The sequence below is a fragment of the Rattus norvegicus genome, chromosome 19, assembly GCF_021556685.1.
Source record: "Rattus norvegicus strain SHRSP/BbbUtx chromosome 19, alternate assembly SHRSP_T2T, whole genome shotgun sequence".
NCBI lineage: Eukaryota > Metazoa > Chordata > Mammalia > Rodentia > Muridae > Rattus > Rattus norvegicus.
In genome coordinates this window covers 59,480,727-59,502,797 of record NC_141552.1, presented here as the reverse complement: position 1 = coordinate 59,502,797, position 22,071 = coordinate 59,480,727, and positions in this window count along the sequence as shown.

Genomic DNA, 22,071 nt, shown 5'->3' with positions numbered 1-22,071 from the left:
CTGTTAACTCTATCTGCCGATACCATCTAATCCAGGCCCATATACACTTATTTACAGTTTCCAATGCAAAGACTCTGACTGAAGTGTACAAACAATCACAGAGAGGGGCAACTTAAGGCACATTCATAAGGTTTTTGGTCCTTTTTCACTCAAGAGGCAGAGGCTAATTTCTTCCTTTGGATCGAGGATTGAATTTAATAGCTCAGGCAGAAATCATGTCCAACTCTTACCTAAGATGTGGGCCTGGTCAAGGCAGCGCGAAGGAAGTCTCCTGGGAGGGTTTCTGGGAAACATTGTTTTCCCTAGTGTACATGTGAAAGGTATGTGTGATGTCACCACAGATAGCTTCTTCAAGGTGCTGCCCAGGCTGTGGACACCATCTTGTTTCCAGGAGAGAGTGCTCAGGACAATTCTAGAGTTGCTTGTGTTAAATTGTTCTCAAATGCCAGTTTGCTACCTCCAGATTTATTTATTTTAGATGAGGAAAATTAACCAGGGTTTACCTAAATATTGTCATATCACATGGGAAGACATTCCTAACTAAAACCAAACCAAACAAACAAACAAAAATAAAAAAAAAACCCACCACCAAAAAACAAAAAGCCCCCCAAAACCCAAAACAAAATAAAAACTAACAAAACACAGTAAAACAATAACAACAACAGCAATAACAAACCAGAATATGAATACCATCGGTTATTAATTACTCTAAAATACATTTGTGTTAACATTTAGAACCTTCCTTCCAGAGCGGAGGACCTTTGATGATGTGACAAAGGCAAGAATCTTGATAACGGGAAATCTGTGGGTGGGCACTGAAGATGGTCACAGCTCTCTTCAGAGAGAGAAGACAGCTGGAGATGAGGAGACAGGATGGCGAAAGCAGAGATTGGAGCGATGTCCCCATGAGCCTAGGGAATCGAGTGGTCCCTGGAAGCTGGAAAAGGCAGAGAAAGGATTCTTCACCGGAAACTTCTAGATGCCATCAGCCCAGCCAGCACCCAGAGCATCTAAGGCTCAGATCAAATACCTGAAACCCATATGGATAGGAGGACTCCTTTGTGGTGTCCATTACACAGCTTTGGCTGTGGCGATCGGTACCTCAGCAAGGAGACGCACAGAGGGAGGCACTGAGGTGCAAAAAGAATTCGGTGCTTTGCTAGCGTAGGGCATGCTGGGAGATGAGGAAAGGCTTTTCAGATGGAGAGGTTATTTGTAGGTTGATGTCATTATGCAGGTGAAGTCAGACACAAGCTAAAACGAGGCCTGCCATTGGGTAAGAAGGGAGGCAGAAACAGGTTTTAGAAGGAAAGAAAGAGGCAGAAAGGAGGAGAACATGGAGGCAGACCTAAATGATCCTTCGCCATGCATCCCTACATAGATACAGGTTGTTTTGAATATTTTTTAAGGGATGGATTTCTATAGGTCAGTTTATCTTATCTAGGTAGGCAGTTTATACCTTTATCAATTGGTTGTGAGTTTATTGTGTGGATGTATTGTGAATCGAGAATTTAACATATAAATCTGATTGATAAATTACAGCTTATTGAGTCCTGATTTCACCGGGTAGTTGGGGGTTTATACCTTAACTACCAGGGGCAGTTGTTGGGAGTGTGGGCCGAGTCTGTGACAGGGAGCGATAGGCCAGCACATGCTGGACTTCTAGAGCCCTGATTTTACTGGGTAGCTGGAATCAGAGAGTTTGAGGCTAGCAGAGAGCCGCCAGGAGAGATACTAATCAGAGATAAATTATGGTTAGGTCCATATGGCCCACGGGTGCCAGAACTAATTCTAGAGACCAGCGTGGCAAGGTGCAACGCTGGAATGGCTTGCAGACCTCCTGGGTCTGAGAGTACTTGGGGGTAGCTTGGAGCTGCTGAGATAAAGATACCCCCTCAGTGCCTTGTGGCCCTATGGGGGCCAGCGCTAGTGCGGAATAAGCTATTCTTATTTTTAATATTTACCGTAACAGGTGGCACCCAAATATAAAGGGATGAGCGGGCCATTGCGTGAGGAGAAGGACGGAAGAGAAAAACGTTTAGCCAGCAGCTCAATCACTATCCACCTTTCCCTGGCTGATTTCATGGCTTCCCTGTCCCTTAGCCCCTCTTCCCTGTGGTTCTGCCTCCTCCTTTATCTTCTTCTTTTGTTTCCATTCTACTCTCTCTTCTTTCCTCACTTCTTTCTGTGAATAATTTGAAGGCAAAACTATGTTATGGTCGTCTGAGTCTGCCTGATCCTAACACTGGATACACACTGGTCTAACATATAGAAGTCTGCATTGAACAGTGTAAATGTATGTGTACATCTGCACGTGTACACGTGCCTGTGCACACACACACATACACTCACACACTCACACACCACACACACACACACCACACACATACCTCACACACACACCCCCCCACACACACCACAAACACACACACACACATACACTCACGCACTCACACACCACACACACATACCACACACCCACACACATACACACACACCACACACACACACACACATACACACACACCACACACACACACACACACCACACACACAAACCACACACACACATACACTCACGCACTCACACACCCCCACACACACATACACTCACGCACTCACACATCACACACACACCACACACACACCCACACACACATACACATACACACCACACACACACACATACACACACCACACACACATCACACACACACCACACACACACACCACACACACACACATACACACACCACACACACATCACACACACACACCACACACACACACACCACACACACACCACACACATACACACACCACATACACACACACCCACACACATACACTCACGCACTCACATACCACACACACACACCACACCCACACACCACACACACACCCACACACATACACACACACCACACACACACAACACACACACAAAACACACACACCACGCACACATACCCACACACCACACACACCACACACACACACACACACACACACACACACACACACCACATTCATTCTCCCCAAATATCTTGTAGAAGGCTTTCTTGGGAGATGCTGCAGGCTTCCTTGTCACACACCAGTTTTGGAATACATAAAAACAGATCATTCATCGAGGCAAACTTCAATCCCAGAATGTCTGGAGTTAGACACATCTCTGGCCTTTAATTTAAAAAAATTTTTTTTTAAAACTCAGGCATAATCCTATTAGAGACCTAGCTCTCTGAGCTGAAGAATTCCTTTTGGTCTCTTTGATCAAGGGCACACTTTGGAGTTCAGTAAGTTCAGCTGCTCAAGCCCTAAAAATATCAAGGTACCTCTTTGCTATCTTGAGAGGGCAATTTCTCTCATTTCTGTGAGAGGTTGGGACACTCATGAAGATCCAAGTCCATCCCTAGTTCAGAAAAAAATAGTGGGGAGCAGGACGCACATTGTACTGTATTCCCGAAGTGCACGCCAGGCACTTCCTGCAGCCATGCCGATTTCTATTAGTAATATTAAGTTATTTGTGTATACACATAGGCCCCCAGACATGCACAGGTAGGCAGCAGGAGGGCTGGGAGAGACGGTTCAGTCAGTAAAGTAATTGGCTTGTAAGTAAGTTCTGGGGGACCTGAGTTTGGTCCCTCAGAACCGAAGTAGAATAGCCAGCCTTGGTATGTGCAGTAGCCCTAACCCTGGGGAGGCAGATACAGGCAGATCTCTGGGGCTCACAGGACAGCTAGCCTAGCCTACTCGGTGAGGTCCGGTCCAGTGAAAGACCGTTTCAACGAGGTGGTGTTGGGTGATACTCGAAGTTGGCCCCTGGCACATTCACACTAGGTATGCCCCCACATATGCATACATGCACAGACACACACATACCACACACATGCATGCACGCACGCATGCACGCGCACGCACACGTATACCCATCCATGCCTGCACTCGCGCGCATGTGCTCGCGCATGCCCAGTAAAGTATCAGTTGCTGCTTCGCTCATTCATTACAATCTGCCACCTCTCTGAGTATACAGTGTGGGCATTGTGTTTTGTTCAAATGCCTTTCTCTAACACCCCCCCCCCACCTCGTTCACCCAGCAGATGCCATTTATGCTCCCCTAGTCTCTGTCTTCCCATATTCCTCACACACTATTTGTCGATGCATGCCTATTTTCTCTACTTCACACAGGGGTCTCTGTGCTTTATAAGCAGGACAGATAAACACGTCTTCACCCTGGAAACTGCATGCTTCATGCCCCGAGTGCTCTCCAGGAGAGCACATGGCTTCCGAGGCTCCAGAGACCCTCAACTTCTGGTCTGTAACCCCCTCTTGCCTTTCCCGTCTACTGTATTTCAGGGGAAACCCCATCTCCCGCACTGTCTCAATTCTAGTAATGCTGTGTTTTATTTTCACAGTACTTTCCAGCACCCAGAACACTTACTTGATCATTATCTGTCTCCCCCGCGAGAGTCTCAGCTTCTTAGATGGGGGACTTTGTATAAGTTTGGCTCCCTAAAGTATTCCCAGTCTTTGATGTTTTTGTTGGGCTGCTCAATGAGAGAGAGGGAGTCAGGGGAGAGCTGATGGCTATGACTTAACCACTTGGTTTCTTGGCATTTCACCGGCACCTTCTGTCTCGAACAAGCCACACTAAATGTCGGCTCACAGTTCCCAGAGTGAAATTCCTTTGAAAGCCCCCATTTTCATGTCCCAAGTATCTTCCCAGGCTGTGTAGTTCATGGCATTATTCTTCTTCTTACTTCTAGGGGTGCTCATTACCTTGATAAAATACTGATTGCTTGGGGGTTTTGAAGGACCTCAAATTCAGGGGCCCTCTATCAAGACATGCATTTATCCTTTCTCTTCTTTATGTGTAGTCCACATTTTTGATGATTGGAATGTAAAACTGTTGAAAAGAGGGCTACACACTCTTCTCTCTTCTCTCTCTGTCTCTGTCTCTCTCTCCTGTTCTCCTGTCTCTCCTTCTCTCTTTGTCTCTCTCTTTCTCTGTCTCTCTCTCTCTTTCTCTCTGTCTGTCTCTGTGTCTGTGTCTGTCTCTGTCTCTTTCTTTCTCTCTCTCTGTCTTTCTTTCTCTCTGTCTGTCTCTGTCTCTCTCTGTCTCTGTCTCTCTCTCTCTCTCTCTCTCTCTCTCTCTCTCTCTCATCTCAAGTGTATCTGCTGGAGCCTCTGATCAAATTTAGATTTGAAGTCTATGTCATACACCATCTTAGAAGTTGCTCAACAGTGGCCTTCTTTGGTGGGCCATGTGCAGACGCATAGTGAATTTCTTTTCTTTTCTTTCTTTTCTTTTTTTGAAGAAAGACTAGAATCAGGAGAATGAGGAATGTCAAAAGTATTTAAGGAGATGACCCAGTTAGTTTTTAATTATCAAGTCAACACAGCCTAGAGTCATCTGGGAAAGGAGTCTCAAACTGAGGCATTGTCTGGATCAGATTGTTCTGTGGACATGTCTATAGGGGAATGTCTCGATTGTGACTTAATGTAGGATGGTACAGCCCACTGTAGGTGGCACCATTCCCTGGGAAGGTGGTCCTGAGTTACATAAGAAAGCTAGCTAAGCATGTATCTGTGAATGAGTCAACAAGCAGCATTCATCTGTGATTTCGGTTTCATGTTCTGGCTTGAGTTCCTGTTTGACTTTCCTCAGTGATGGACTATGACCTGGAGTGTATGCCACATAAACCTTTCCCCCATTTAGTTGCTCTTCGTCATGGAGGTTGCTACAAGAGCAGAAGTGAACGTGGAAAAGGAGACAAGCAACCTGAGGCCTACCTGGGTTCATGAATTACTTGGAGGCAGAAGGCTATGATTTTATGAAGCATACTTGACTGTATCTGAATTGCCCACACCCAGCCATGCAGAGTGTCTTTGTCAGTTTTCTGTTGTGATAATGATACCCCCAAGACTAATCAATTGATTAAGGAATTAAATTTTCTTGGCTCTTGTTTCAAAAAGCTGAAAAGCCCAAGAATGTGATACCATGTCTATTTGGCATCTGGTGAGGACCGTCTTGCTGCAAAACAGCATGTAACAGGATAACTAAGGCATGGAGGTACAAAACAGCTGGGCTGGATGAGATCTCTCTTAATCTTTTCATGAGCTATGGATACTCATGACCTCATCTGGTGCTAAGAATTTCCCAAAAGGGCTGCTTCCTCATACCCTTTGCAGAGGAATTTGCAGATTAAGTTTCAACACATCAGTTTCTGGAGTACTTGCTTGAATGGCATTTGGCAAACTGATTAGTGCATTATGCAACTCGTATCTTTTTTTTTTTTTTTTTTGGTTCTTTTTTTCGGAGCTGGGGACCGAACCCAGGGCCTTGCACTTCCTAGGTAAGCGCTCTACCACTGAGCTAAATCCCCAGCCCCGCAACTCGTATCTTACTGTATGAAGTAATATTGAGCTGGTAAAGAAGAAGCAGGTGAGGTCCCTGCCCTTGGAGCTTACCACAAATAGGGGAGATGCCAACTGAGCCACCACCACAGATAGTTCTCATCTTTCAAGCACCTTTGGTGGGAAACTGTAAAGAAGAAAAAAAACCTAAGAGTTGGGAATCAGGCTCAGCTGTGATCAGAAATGATGCTATCTAAGATGCCAAGGAGAGTCTGACCAGGCCTTGGGGTGTCCTTTGTTTTTTTGTTTTCCTGATGGATATGTAGGACTTGGGTCAACTTGAAACACTTGTGTGCTAGGCACTTCAGGGCGAGAGTAATCCTTTCCCAATAAATCTGGACTGATTCATCCGTCCAACATTTCAAGCTCTTGTGGCACTAGGACCATTTGGATAATGTCTATAAGTAGCACTGGGAATAGAATTCAGGACTTAGTGCATGCTGGAAAAGCGATTGGCCAACTGAACTACCACGCCTTCAGCCTCTCAAGGGTCTCATGTCAAGGATCCTGGCCCTTCATGTTTTAGCAGTGACCTGGCTGCTGCTGATTTTATACCTCACTGACCACCCTCTGCCCCAAGGGTCCTTGTACTTCAGTGAACACACCAAAACCACCTTGTGGTAAGCTGCTGATTGGGCAAGGATGACCTTCATTCGCAATACCTACTGTGACAGAACGCCAGGATGACACTTCCACACATGCCCTCACCTCTCCTTTCTTTCCTGTGCCCTTCAGTCAGGTTGTGAAAACCCAGAGGCATCCTGGGAAACATGCCTAGTTATAGAGGTTTTCACAGGGCCAGGACTCTCTGTATCCACATTGACTGCAGTGTCCTTTGGTTCAGATGGACTTGAGCTTGGTTGTACTGTTTGATGTCTGGAGTGGACTGTGAGAGCCCAACACTAGACATATCCATGCCTGTGGTTGAGAGCTCAGAGTCTAGGGAGTTTAGGTTAGGGTAGACATTGCTTCTAGTGATATTACATTGCTTTTGTCCATCAAATCATCTACACCCAACATCTCTGATTCTCTCCTTTCAGCACAGTTAGAAAGTAGCATCCTACAGAGGAAAACTGAAGCCCAAGAGAGATGGAGTGACCTACTTGGGTTTCAAGGTGTGTGAGGCCTATGGCCAGGGCAACAGCTATGGCCTTCTTACTCCCAGGTGGCTGGCACTTGAGTAGGCGGAGGTAAAGGGGTTGAACCAAATCTCTAAGAACTGTACCGAACAAGAGACTCACACGCTTTAGCTTTTACAGCGATCATGGCTGTATTCGCCAGACAGGTTTCTGGTGACAAATTGGCATTAATGAAATCTCAATATCTACCCATGAAGAGAAAAACAAAAAATCCATAGCAGGCCCTTATGGGCCATTAGGTGTTAATGGGAGTAATACAAATGTCCCACGGAGCACATTACTGAAGTAAGTGAGCCGGCCCAGCCCATCACAATCTGTGACGTCTCAATTGCTTCGTGCTCAACACCCCAGTGTTGGATTAAGACTAGAATCATTGAAGATCCAGGTGGTGGCATGACAAGAAGTCATGAGAAAGCATTTCTTCATCATGGAACGGAATGAGAGAGCCTGGGCAAGTTGCCAATGCCCTCTGGGTCTCTGTCTCTTCACAATGAAATGGTGACAGCCATGTTCTTTTCTTTTGGTTACTGAGGAGAGCAGAAGGGGGTTGCACTGTCTCATCAGCCTAACTTGCATTTCACATGGCTGTCGGGCATCTTTTGACCATTGCCTGTGAGGATGGCTGTCTGGAACCCTTCTGTTGGGAACTGACTGTCCATCTCTTTAGTTGTCTTCTTTTAAGCCAATAACACGAGGATCTGTAAATTTAGCTATTAGTCAGATGCATGTCCAGATACTATATCTTGATTTTTTGCAAGTAGTTATATTGAAGTATTATTCATACATGAAATTTAACTCTTGTAAATATGCAGTGATTTGGGGTTATTTATAAAGTGGTGCAAGTGGATAGCAGCAGCAGCAGCAGCAGCAGCAGCAGCAGCAGCAGCAGCAGCAGCAGCAGCAGCAGCCAGTTTTAGACTTTCCACCCATTCATAAAGCTCCCTTTGCCTGTCTGTGTTTTAGTCCAGTGCCCATCCCAAGTTATAGGCCACCATTGATCTGCTTTCTGTCTCAACTTGTTTGTGCTTCCTGGCAATTTCTTATCAAGTGGGAGCATACCAACTGAAGTCCTGGCTTTCTTCTTACATTCACCCCTGCTGCTGTAACACATGCCAGCATTTTGCTGCTTTTTTTCTCGCTAAAGAGTATTTCACTGTGTGGCTGTAACACATTTGTAGTCTCTCCAGGCTCCGTCCTGAATATGTGCAAACTTGGTCTTAAGGGTGTACTTCCCTGAGCAAAGCATAACCTCAGATAAGCAGAAATGTTTGCCTTCCCGCCCCCCAAGGCTGCCATTTTCAGTGGTAATGCCATTGAGGTCAAGCCTTTCACCAGGCAGAAAATCTTCAAGTCTTCACACCTACCCGCCATGGGCAGAATGTCTGTCAGCCTGGCTGCCAGAGGAGCAGAAACTGGGTGACAATTGTGGTGATGATGATGAAGATGGTGATGGCTATGGTGGTGGTGGTAGTCGTGGTGATGATGGCGGTGGTGGTCATGGAGATGGTGGTCATGGTAACGGTGATGATGTCTCTAGTATCATCAATAGTAATGATGGGGTATAACATGCCAAAGAGTAAACCTGTAGTTAGATTGTTATAGGTGTCTTATTTATCCCTGGGTGCTTTGCCAGGGACTCGTTTCTGACGCTTTTGATAGAGGTAGATGATTTGATCTGTAGGACACTTCCGTTTTCCATCCTCACAGGTGGTGTGAAAGAGAAACTTTCTCCTAGAGTAGAGGAGATTATTATTTTAAGAGGCTATTTTCACATTTGGGAGGCAAAACTGTACCTTTTCAATTGCTTGGACTATAATCATACATTTATATATTTCAATAGAGTATAGGAATACATATTCCGTGTGAATGTCTGTACCTATCATATATTTGTATGTATGTACACACATGCATATTAAGTAGTAATCATTTGATCATTAATTGGGTTGGGCATTTTTTAGGTCCAGCAGTTACCTCTTCTCTGTTATGAATTACATCATCAGACTTCTTGCTCAACTTTATAGTACTGAAAATTTTCTTATTTACCTCTTTATTTTACCCATGTAAGACAATGTTGTTTAGTCATATTCATTTCACCATTGAGATATGTCATTAATAAAACTCCCTACCCATAAAAGAGACAATAGTTCTACTCTGTTCCATCTCATTGCCCTTTCCTTAACTGTTATTCGCTGGAAACATCAACTTTCACCCTGATCTGAGCCTTCTCTCCCACCTGTACCCTTCGCAGTATGGCTCTGTAGCCTCTCCCATAAGGGACTGAATCCTAGAGCTTCTAGCCCCTAGAATTGCTTTTGCCAAAAGGATTGAGAAGAAGGGATGATGTGTTATGTGAGGTTCTAATGAACTCATCTCTGTCATGGAAGGAAAGCTGCTCCTGTGTGAACATACATGGTCTTGTCTGTTGCATGATGAAAACATATGGTCTTACCACCCAGTTGAGGTCACAGATGACATGCTAGCTAGCAGACTGGGTGATGATACCCTTGGAAAACAAGCTCAGGTGACCTGGAAGGTCATCTGTCATGTTGAGGCCAGGCTGTGCTCAGATTGGTGCCATTCATCCACCAGATAATGTCCTCAGTATTGGCAGCCAACAACAGCTTTGAACCACTAAATTTGGGGTGGTTTAGTATGTTGTAGCAGGTACCTTCTTGTACTTATGTAAGTGAACTAATGCAAATTGTCAACTTTTGCTCTGTAGCCAGTTGTGATTTTTTGTATATTATCTTTCAGTGATACTTTTTATCTTAACATCTTTGTACTTTGTCTTAGGGTTTTACTGCTGTGAACAGACACCATGACCAAGGCAACTCTTATAAAGACAACATTTAGTTGGGACATGTTCAGAGGTTCAGTCCAGTATCAAGGTGGGAACATGGCAGCATCCAGGCAAGCCTGGTGCAGGTGGAGCCGAGAGCTCTATATCGTTCATCTGAAGGCTGCTATGAGGAGACTGACTTCCAGGCAGCTAGAATGAAGGTCTTAAAGCCAACACCCACAGTGACACACTTCCAACAAGGTCACACCTCCAAATAGTGCCACTCCCTGGGTCAAGCATATTCAAACTATAGCATACCTTTTTATTTTGAAATGGACTCTCATGTATTACTGGCTAGCCTCAAACTTTCTAGGTAGCACGGGTTGATCTCGAACTTCTGATTCTCCTGCCTATGTTTCCTGAATATTGGCTATACCAAATATACTACTATGTCCCCTTTATTAGGTAGTGGGGACGAAACCCCGTGTTTCTTGCAAGCTAGACAAACCCTCTATTTACTAAGCGTCATCTTCAGCCTGTGTATTTTTTTGATGTAGAGCCAAATGGAAGGTTTCCACATTCACCAGCTCTCACTGTGTAAAAGGTACAATGTCTGAATTTGTCTTTAATCCATTTCTTGCTGTTATTCCGTGCATGAATGAGCAGAAGCCACGAGGCAATGCTATTGCTCAAGTGTTTCTTTTCGAGCTGCCATTTATTTTTACTTGCACCGTAATTTGTATGAGGTGGAAGAGAAATGTTTTCTGTTGGCTCTTTGCGTTTGTTTCATAACTCCCACGAGAATGCCGGCTGTTTCATCTTGGAGGTAATTATACTAACTTCAGTACATTCATGGTAGTTATGTGATAAATAAATTCCAGTTCCCTAGAACAAAAACACGATGGGTAAATAAATATTTCTCATTATAAACATGTCATAATCACCTAACATTTCAGTCTGTAGCAACAACTAAAGCTAAGGCAGAATTTCACACCAGAGTTTCCAGAAACAAAGTAGCCAAAAGTCTGCCTTTGTTTAACAAATGTATATCCAGCAGTTAAGGGTTTTATTCCACATTGAATTCCTTTTACTTTTGTTCCTTTTTTTTTTTTTTGAGATAGGGTCTTATATATTCCAGGTTGGACTTGAACTTGCTACATAATAGAGGATGATTACCTTGAGCTCCTGGTCTTCCTACTTCTGCCTCCTGAGTGATAGAATTATGCATGTATACCATCATGCCTGGTTTATGCAGTGGTAGGGATCACACCCAGGACTTGTCCATGTTAGACAGTGTCTCTACCCACTGAGACCCAGATGCATATTGTCTATTATTTCTCTTCTTACAGCCGAGGAATCTGATTCATCTCCAGTTCTCACTCTTTTTTATGTTGTAGGAGATATAGCTCTCTCAAGGCATTGGATGCTCACAGCTTTGCGTCAGCAATCAAAGCTTTATGGTTCCTTGGGGGTTCGCTGCAAAATGGTTTTAAATGACTGTGTTCATTGAAAATATTTGGTTTATAGTTGTATATTTAACCATATTCTAATTCTTCTCCCCCCAAAATCATATATGAATTTTAAATCATATGTTGCCATTCATCTGTAATTTAATCACGTTTTCATGTTCCTGTCTATTTAGCTGGGTATAATAGTTTCTGTTTACTCATTTTCCCTTCAAAGCACTCTTCACATGGACATGCTTCTGGTTTTTGTAGCATATCATTCAAGTGAAACCAGCATCATTGTTTTTCCTTCTCACATAGCCAGAATTTTTTTACTTATTTGTCCTCTGTCCTTCAACTCACTACTAAAAAGCAAAATGAACAAGAACAGTAAAGTCTCTCATGTTTTGGGATTGCTTCTTATGTTTTAATTTGCATGTCTTCTCAATCCGTTATTCAGCTTCATTGCAGCAGCTTCACAACTATTTTGTCTATTGTACATGTGCATGCCCACACATGCATGTGGAGGTCAGGGGAGAAGTTTCCAGGCATTAGTTCTGTCCTGCTATAATGTGGGTACCAGGGAATCACTTGTGACTTGACAGCAAGGGCCTCTATCACTGAACTATAACACTTGAATGAAAGGATATTGCCTTGGAGGTCTTGGAGGGATGCATGCTTGAATATTTGATATCCTGAAGGGCAAAGTGTCTTTCTCTGGATTGATAACTGCAACAGTTGGTTTTAATGTTTGTCTTGACATAATCTATAATTGTCTGGGAAGAGAGTTTTAACAGAGCAATTTTCTGGATCAGGTTGACCTATGGGCACATCTGTGGGTGGATGGTCTTGATTATGTTAATTGGTGTGAGATGCTGCAGCCTACAGTGGGCAGCGCCATTCCCTAGTCTGGGGCCATGGGATGAATAGGAGTGTAGATATATAGCTGAGTACTGAGTCTGCATTTGTACTCTTTCTGATCTTGACTGTAAATGTGACAACTTCCTGATTTACTTCTCCATAATCATGGACTGGAACCTGGAGTTGCAAACTTAACAAACCATCTCTTCCCTAAGTTGATTTTTGTCAGGGTGTTTTATGAAAGGGACAAAAATGACACTAGGCTAGTGACTGACATTCAAAGACAGAGATAGCATTTCATCTTTTATTCTGAGGGAAGATCCTGTTCTTTCTCCATTGGTGCATTGTACAGCAATTTGGGGGATTTTCCAGGCAAGCTCTAGAGGCCAACTGCCTTGGATCTGGGGTGCATGTAACCTCTACATGCCAACTCCATTGACTCACTGATAAGGGAATCCAGATGTATTCTAGGCTGCCTTTGACAATAAGGCAAATACTCAGATCAACTAGGAAGATGATTGGCTCATCAGGACTGTACACTTGTGATGTTTAATCTTAACAGTCAGCTTGACAGGATCCAGAATCACCCAGGAGACAAGCTAACACTAGATCCAACTGCCATCGACACAGCAACAAGTCAGCAAAGATTCAGATGCAGGCTTCCATGCTTTCTTACCTCTGTGTTCCTTACCTGGTTTATTCAGGCTAACTAGTAGGTGGCTTCTGGATTGTTTAGGCAGAGTCTACTATCCAGAGGCAGGAAATGCTGTTCTCTTCCCTGGCATTGGCAAAAGAGCCTTTTGCATTATTTACACTGCATTTCTGTACCACATCCTGGGTTCCAGGCATTCTTTCAAGCACTTAAGGATATTAGCTGATTTAATCTTCTCAACAATCCAATGTACCAGGTACGGTGATAGGACACCAAGGTTCAAAGATTTATCAGTTCCCCCACTGTGTCTGAGCCAGGAAACTACAGAGCTGGGATTCAAACACACATCTTGGTCCCAAAGCTGTCTTCTTGGAAGTGGGCAAATCTAGCCCTTCTGTAGAGCCCCCTTTTATTCCAATCTAGTGCCTGTCTAGCTTCCCAGAGACCTAGGACAGCCTGGTCCCTTGTTCCACCAGGACTGATTGGTGTCTGTTCCCCGAGCCTCGGCTTTTACAACCTTGTGAGGATGAGGATGAGAAGGACACAGGGGATCCTTGCTTCTCTTTACTTGCTGAGAACCACCGTGCTGCTTCAGCTCCAAGGTGGAGAAAGTTCCTATGGCCTAAGCTCGATGTCACTGGCAGATATGCCCAGTCCCAGCAGCAGAGCCGGATCCTTTCTTCGAACTTGTAAAGGGGGGAGGGTGAGTGAAGAAGGATCAAGTCTCTTGTTGCACCCACTTGTATATCCTTATCCCCTCCATCTTGGAGTTTATGACTGAGGTACACATGATCTCCAAACAGTGCCTCTGTTGTTCTCCTCCTCCTCCTCCTCCTCCTCCTCCTCCTCTTCCTCCTCCTCCTCCTCTTCTTCTTCTTCCTCCTCCTCCTCCTCCTCCTCTTCTTCTTCTTCCTCCTCCTCCTCTTCCTCCTCCTCCTCCTCCTCTTCTTCTTCCTCCTCCTCTTCCTCCTCCTCCTCCTCTTCCTCCTCCTCCTCCTCTTCTTCTTCTTCCTCCTCCTCTTCCTCCTCCTCCTCCTCTTCTTCCTCCTCCTCCTCTTCTTCTTCCTCCTCTTCCTCCTCCTCCTCCTCTTCTTCCTCCTCCTCCTCTTCTTCTTCCTCCTCCTCCTCTTCCTCCTCTTCTTCCTCCTCCTCCTCTTCCTCCTCTTCTTCTTCCTCCTCCTCCTCTTCCTCCTCTTCTTCTTCCTCCTCCTCTTCCTCCTCCTCTTCTTCCTCCTCCTCCTCCTCCTCCCCCTCCTCCTCCTTTTCCTCCTCCTCCTCCTCTTCTTCCTCCTCCTCCTCTTCCTCCTCCTCCTCTTCCTCCTCCTCCTCCTCTTCTTCCTCCTCCTCCTCCTCTTCTTCCTCCTCCTCCTCTTCTTCCTCCTCCTCCTCCTCTTCTTCCTCCTCCTCCTCCTCTTCTTCCTCCTCCTCCTTCTTCTTCTTCTCCTTCTCTTCCTTCTCTTCTTCCTCCTCTTCCTCCTTCTTCTTTCTCTTTCCTCCCCCACCCCCCATGTGTGTGTGAGTGCGTGTGCATGTATATGCACGTGTGTACAAATTGTATGAATGCATCTGCATGTGTGCACACACATTTGGAGGCCAGAGATCTAATTTTTTTTTCTCTCCCTTGAGCTCTCTCTAACCTTATTTTCTGAGACAGGGTCTCTCAGTGAACCTGGCTCCATTGACTCCATCGAAAGACTGGTGAGCTCCAGGGCTCGGCCTGGTTGGCACTCTGATGCTGAGACCATTGCTATACCTGTTCTTTTTATATGAATGCCAGAGATCTCAATTTAGGCTCTCTGGTTTGTGGGGCCCTCTCCCCAGCCTCTGGCCCTTGATATTTTGAGATAGGGTCTCATGGAGTCCAGGTTGGCCTCGGACTTGCTGTGTAGCAAAGGATCACATTGAATTTTCATCTTCCCATCCCGGCATCCCTTATAAACCTGTGCCAAGATGACTGATTTGCTGTTGTTTTGAGTCAAGGTCTCTTTCTGCTGCTGATGCTGATCTGGAACTCTTTATATGGCTCAGGTTGACCCTGAACTCATGATCAGTCTGCATCTGTAGGCCTGGGGTTATAAGCAGAGGGCTGGTTTTAAATCAGGCCTGTTGAATGCTCACCCTAACCTCTGGGACCTCTGGGATGTGTGAGTTCCATGGGGGTTTGTGGGGAGGCATGGGCCTCTAGGTGTGAGGCCCCCAGAACAATCTGGAAAATCTGAGTGTGTCCTGGTGATGGTAGATATTCTTTCGGAGTCTGTGTCCCCCACTGAGAGCTAGTCATCAAGTTTACGGCAGCACCTGGGCCATTCTCCTCCTTCTTGTTTATTCAGTGACAATGACACAGATGACTGAGGCCTGTGCAAAGCACAGGGATTCTAGACACCACAGACCAAGTCTCTGCTCACGCATCTCCCTGTGTCCTGGGGGGTGGAGTGCAGATAACTGAGAAGTTACTCAAATGATGTAGAACTACTTTTATAGTAGTAAGTGGAGTGGGAATGTTAGTGGGTAGACTGTATGGATGAGGCCCTGGTTATGGTCCCCAGCACTGTATAAATGGGGCATGGAGACATACCGCTGTGACCCTAGTCCTTTGGAGTGGCAGGGGCAGAAGTTCAGTCATCCTCAACTACATTATGAGCTAGGCTACATGAACTCTTTTCTTGAGGGGCAGGAGTGGTTCGTTCATGGGGGAGTAGAGTCATCAGAGGGGATTTCTGGCAGCTGGTACCAGCGTAGTAAGAGGTGCAAAGGGTTTGTTAGTGCAGAACAAGGATGGAAAGACAAGGGCATCGAGAGCAGACTACACAAAGATGGGAATACGAGGGGGAAAGCTTGCTGAGTATTGTCCAGTGTGACACTTAAATCGTGGGAAGATTAAGGCTTGTCAAATCAAGTAGGTATTTCGGCGGAAAAAGTGATGCTTGGAGTTTCTGCAGCTACCTTGTGCTTATGAAGTTATGAGGATAATAATGGATGCCCTTTAGACGTTCAGTGAAGTGGTAAATAACCTTAGTAGCCACGTCTCCTCTCGTTCCTTCACGATGTGAGCTCAGACACTGTTTAAGTAATTTGTTGTCATTACACACGCATACCTCTGATAGATGTACTGTGTGTGTGTGTGTGTGTGTGTGTGTGTGTGGTGTGTTTGTGTCCATGCACGTGAGTTTGGTATACTTCTCTCTTCCAGTATCACACATTTCAGCTATGTTTTGCTGTATCAGTTAAAAAAAAAAAAAAAAAAAAACCCAGTTGGGAAGGTGGCTGCAGACAGGGTAGCATCGCGCTATTTACTGGAACACTGTCCCTTCCCCAAGGATCCAGTCTCTTGCAAATATTCACAGAGCCTAGGAGAGCGCTCCCTCTCCTTACACGGGCCACACAGCTCTGGAAAACTTTTAAAAGTTCATCATTATTTATAAAGTTAATACTTATAATGAAAAGGCTTCCCTTTGATGTTCAGTGTTTTCGGAGCCTCTGTGACCTATATTGCCGATGTTCCCTGTGTATGAGGTGAGGCAGGGACAGGCTGGGGAATTACCCATGTTTAATGAACACTAAAATTAGGATTTGACTGAAATCCACAGAAATGGCTCTGCAGCAAGTTCGCGGTGCCCCTGGGGAGCTGTGGGCAGCTCAAATTTACCCACAGGCGCTTTTGAAAAAAAATTTTTTTTTTATTTTGAATCAGCACAGTTGGTTCTTTTGAGCGTTGAGGGTTGTTTCCAAGGCCCCCTTCTCCCCTCCCCCATCACTGGCCCCGGGACTGGTGCTTTGGGGGACTAATAAGGGCCTCCTCTGCAGACTTTTGTGGTGTTGATCCTGATCTCCTGAGCACAGGCCTTGAGCCCCGCGAAGGCCTACATTCCCCACCGCAGCGCAACCCCCGCCCTACATTCCCCACCCCAAACCCCGCCCTACATTCCCCACCCCAAACCCCACCCGGGGCTCATGCTTGACCCCTTGAGAAGGGAGAGGAATCCTGAGAAAAATCACTGTGGATATGTGGTTGATAGAAAAGGACTCCCAAGAGCCTCTTTTTGCGTGGCTTCCTAAAGCAAGTCTTGGGTGAATGCAATTTGTCTAGAAGGTTTTTTTTTTTTTTTCCTCTCCATGATGTGGGTGGAGCCTGAGCCATGATGTAAGCTGTGTTCTGTCCTCATCTCTCCAAACTGTAGGACAGAAGAGATACAGAAGGTGACAAGAAGCAGTTGGGAGGTGCAGCTGTCTTTCCCAGTAGCCCAGGTTGAAGTTGGGGTGTAAACTTCTGCCTGGGGCAGTGCCTCAGCGACGCGAAAGGTGGGGCTCAGCCCTGGTGAGCTGTTGGCCAGGCCAGTGTGGTCTGGTGCTGTGGTTTTCGTTCTTAGAGCAGTTATGTCTCCGTGAGCACCTGCGGCCTCAGCTTCTCTCTATCCCACTCAAACCAGGAAGCCGAGACTGGCAACAGAAAGTGAAGTTGTTTACAGTTATTTACTTAACGCAGGGGGCGACAGAGCCTAAGTTCCTTCACACTGCATCTGTGGTCATCTTGGGGTTTCCCATTCCAAAGCCTCAACCTAAGGTCGCGTAGGGTGGCAAACCAGTCAAACTGGGCGGGTGGGCAGTGACATGGGCCCCAGGTGGCCATCATTGTCTCTGTCCTCTGTTTCAGAAATGTAGTTTTCTATTCAAATCTGGTCAAGGAAGGGGGGGGGGGTCTTAAAGACATCCCATTTTTGAAAGAGAATTGGGTTCTGTGGGAAGTCAAGATCCCAGCTCTCCCTAGCCTGGTCAAGTATGTGTTCACAAAGTCACTCCTTCACAGGAGGGGAGCAGAAACTTTCTTGGTTCCAGCTCTCATGCCAGTTCTTTTTGCCTTTTAAAAAACAAACACATTTTTACTTGAAATAAAATGACATCACTTTCTCCCTTCCCTTTGTTCCCTCTAGCTCCTCCCACCTACCCTTCCTCTAACCCCGCCCATGTTGCCCTCCACTTTCAACTGAATTAACACAGAAAGGTGCATGCCAACAGAAAGGTGATAATTGGATGACCCAAGGGAGGGGCATTGGGGTGTCTGGAAGACCCCTTTTCACAGAGCTTTGGAGCAGAGTCTTGGGTCACAGTGCCACCTGCTTGCCTAGCAGTGATCAAAGGACACTTTTATATGCTTGTGCTCTTGCAAAACTATTTCAGTGCTAAGTGAAAATGGAGTTTGTTAGAAATAAGATGATTTGAATAAATTAGGAAAAAGGATGTAAGTATTAAAATGTAAGTAAATTGCTCTCCCCCACCTCTGCTCAGTACGCTAGGGAACCAGCGTTTATGGTTTTGGTACACAGTGTCCAGTAGCTCTTTGTGCTCCTATGTGAACATCCAAATATGCACCCACGTGTGTAGACGTCTGCTTGTTTCTAATGTGTACTCAGCGTTTTGCCTTTTTATTGAATAGTACATCAGGAGCGCCTGTTGGTTTGTGTGCATTATCTAATTCTTAAGGGTTTCACGAGGCTCTGTGATATAGATTTATCAAAACATAGCCACCATTCTTTATTGATCCACTCAACTGCCCTTTCAAAACCTGTCTCTCTGCAACCTCCTGTCTCTCCTATCACTAGGACCACAGACCAGCATCCCCCACACTGCCTGACAGTTGTAACTTCAGAGGGTCCCATTAGAACTCAGATCCAGGGCTCCTCTCCCAGGAACCCTCATGCAAACCTGGGAACTAACGAGTCCCTTTCATTCTTCTCCTCCCCTTTTCTTCCCTTTCTTGGATGAGTCCCTAAATCCTAGGCTTGCCTTGGAGGAGCTCACTGTGTAGCTAAGAATGACCTTGGATTTAAGATCCTCTCTTCTCTACCTGGCTTATGCCCCGTTGGAGAGCAACCCTGAACTTTGTGCACCTTCGTGACCATTCTGCCACACACCTCCGCCCCAGCTACAACCTAGAGCTGGTGTTTCTGAAGCTCTGGGGTGCACAGGTCATGGCTGCTGTCCCTGTTTGAGCAACTGGCTGTGAGCAGCTGTGCCTTAGTCAGGGCCTCTTAACTCTAGCTTCATCCTGACACGCAGGTCAGGCTTTGGGTACTTCATGTACAGCTAGGATCATATTTGAAAGCCAAGGTCATTTGTTTATCACTGCTGTCCTCTGAAGCCCTTTATATGATCATGGTTCAGGGCGACAGTGCACCAACCTTTTGGTGCAAAAGCAATGCTCAGCCCCAAAAAATTTATTCTGGAGCTAAAGACAAGTGGCCACAGCCTGGGAAGACAGATTCAGGTTATCCCAATAATCAAGTTCCAATGTGGAAGCCATTTGATGAAGTTCTATGATTAACAGAACCTAATGGCTTGTGATGGCTTCAAAGTAGAGCATGGGATTGGGTTGCTAAAAGCTTATGAGCCTCTGTCTGGGCTCACGTCTCAGCCTTTCCCACTGAGCATGAACAAGCCTCTTCCCAGCCAATCATGTGCTGCAGAGGTCACCTGGGGTCTTCAACTGTTATTTTTAATAGAATGAAATTAAGTGGGCTTATCTTTTGACTGGATATCTTTAATCAATTTTTTTTCATCCCTAAGAAGAGATAAAAGACCTATTAATGTAGTGAGTTGTTTTGCTAGAGTATAAGATACTCTATGTATGCTTACAGAAGCCCAAACACTCAATATGGATGTTCTCTGTCTTAGGGTTTTATAGCTGCGAAGAGATACCATAAGGCGACTCTTAGAAAGGCTGACATTTAATTGGGGCTGGCTTAGAGTCTCAGAGGTTTAGTCCATCATCCTCAAGGTGCATGCACCATAGGCATGGCATTGTGCAGTCAGACTTGGTATGGTGGTGGAAGAGTCAAGAATTCTACATCTTGATCTGAAGGCAGCCAGGGGAAGACTGGAATTCCACAATGGGCATAGTTTGAGCATAGGAGACCTCAAAGCCGGCCCACACAATGGCATACTTCCTTCAACAAGGCCACACCCACTCCAACAAGGCCACACCCACTCCAACAAGGCCATACCCACTTCAACAAGGCCACACCTCCTAATAGTGCTGTTCCCTAAGGACCAAGCATTCAAAGAAATGAATCCATGGGGGTTATTCACATTCAAACCACCACACTGTCCATCAGCTGGACTGCCTTTCTGCTCACCAAGAGTCTTCGCAACATCTACATCTGGGTTATCATGTCAATGCTCAGTTTGAAAACACCTTCTTCCTGGGGCCATGAGATGACTCGGCAGGTAAAGCTCCTTGCCACCAATGCTGAGGACCTGATTTTACTCCCTTGAAGCCACACGGTGGAAGGAGAGACCCGACTCCCTTAATTTGTCCTCTGACTTCCACAGGTGTGATGATGAGCACACTCTCATCCCACCTCAACACTCAACACATAGTTGTATTTTTGAAAATATCTGCCTATCCATCTGATACATTGACTAACCACAAGGCAGCTCAACTCTTTCTTTGTATACTTTCTTGAGAATACAGTGTACTGCTATTGGGGATGGAAGTGTGTTTTCCTTATTAAACAGTGGTGGATGGATGCTACACTGAGAAAAATGTATCTTTTAGAGTTTACCTATTAAACACCAATCGTATTCTGCTAGAAAAATGTTAACTGAGGTCTGTTTCTCCCTGTGGAAAAATATTACGTTTCCCTCTAAACGCAGGTAGTTATGTGGTTATGGGAGTCTCCATCTGGTGCACTGCTGTTTTATGCAAGACATTTCCTTGTGGAATAAAGAAGTCATGACTTAGAGTAAAGCACACAGTAGGCACGACACACATATTTATCCTGAGGTGTTTGTGGACCCAAACTGACCTTGCAGGTCCATTCACCTAAGAGGTTATTCAATTATTCAATCAATCAGTCCTTCTATTTTTAAAATTACATTTATTTCTGTGTCAGCATCGAGGGAGTAGCACATGTGCCATAGCATAAATGGGGGGGGGGGCGGAGGACAGTTTGAAGGATTTGGCTCTTTCCTTCCACTATATGGGAGCTGGGGATTTGAACTTGGCACCCAGCACCTTTACTGTTTACTTGCTAAGCCATCTCAAATGATCTCTCTGTCTCTGCCTCTCTCTCTTGCTCACTCTCACTCTTTCTCCTCCTCCGTCTCCTCCTTCTTTTCTCCCCTTTATGTGACAGTGTGTATATATATATATATATATATATATATATATATATATATATATATATATATACTGAGCCCAGGCTGGTCTCAAATTCATAAGCCTCCTGCCTCAGGCGTCTGAGCGTTGTTATTATAGGAGATTACAGGAGTACCTTCCACATGTTGAGGGTACTTTTTGAGCGGGGGGAGATTTATGTTAGCAACTTGGGCCAAAGTTTTCCTTTTTCTCTCTTGAATGAGGCAGGTTTGGTGGTTTTGCAAGACTGAGTTTCTGGAAGCAACTGTGAGCCCACATATAATTATTGCTGTCAGCTCATGTCTCATGTCCCTTTGTCTACCCTGGGGCCAGGTCACCCTGCCCTTCCCTAGGCTCCCTGACCTTCAGACCACACAGGCTTTTGCCCGTCCAGCAAGTTCTGCTTGCCTCTGGGGTTCTCCGGTTAGCTTTATTTTCACTAAACCTTGCTGGGCCCAAACCCCAGTGTTTGAGCTGTCCAGACTGTTTCAGATAAGCCCACTGCTGTGGTAGTATCTCCCATTGAGGAAACAGAAGTTCCTCTTCCCACGTTGCCAGCTTATAGCATTTTAGCATTTATCTGGAAACAGGCAGTTGAAGTCCTTTCTTTTGCTTCCTCTTTCTGTCATGCCCAACAATCCTCCCTT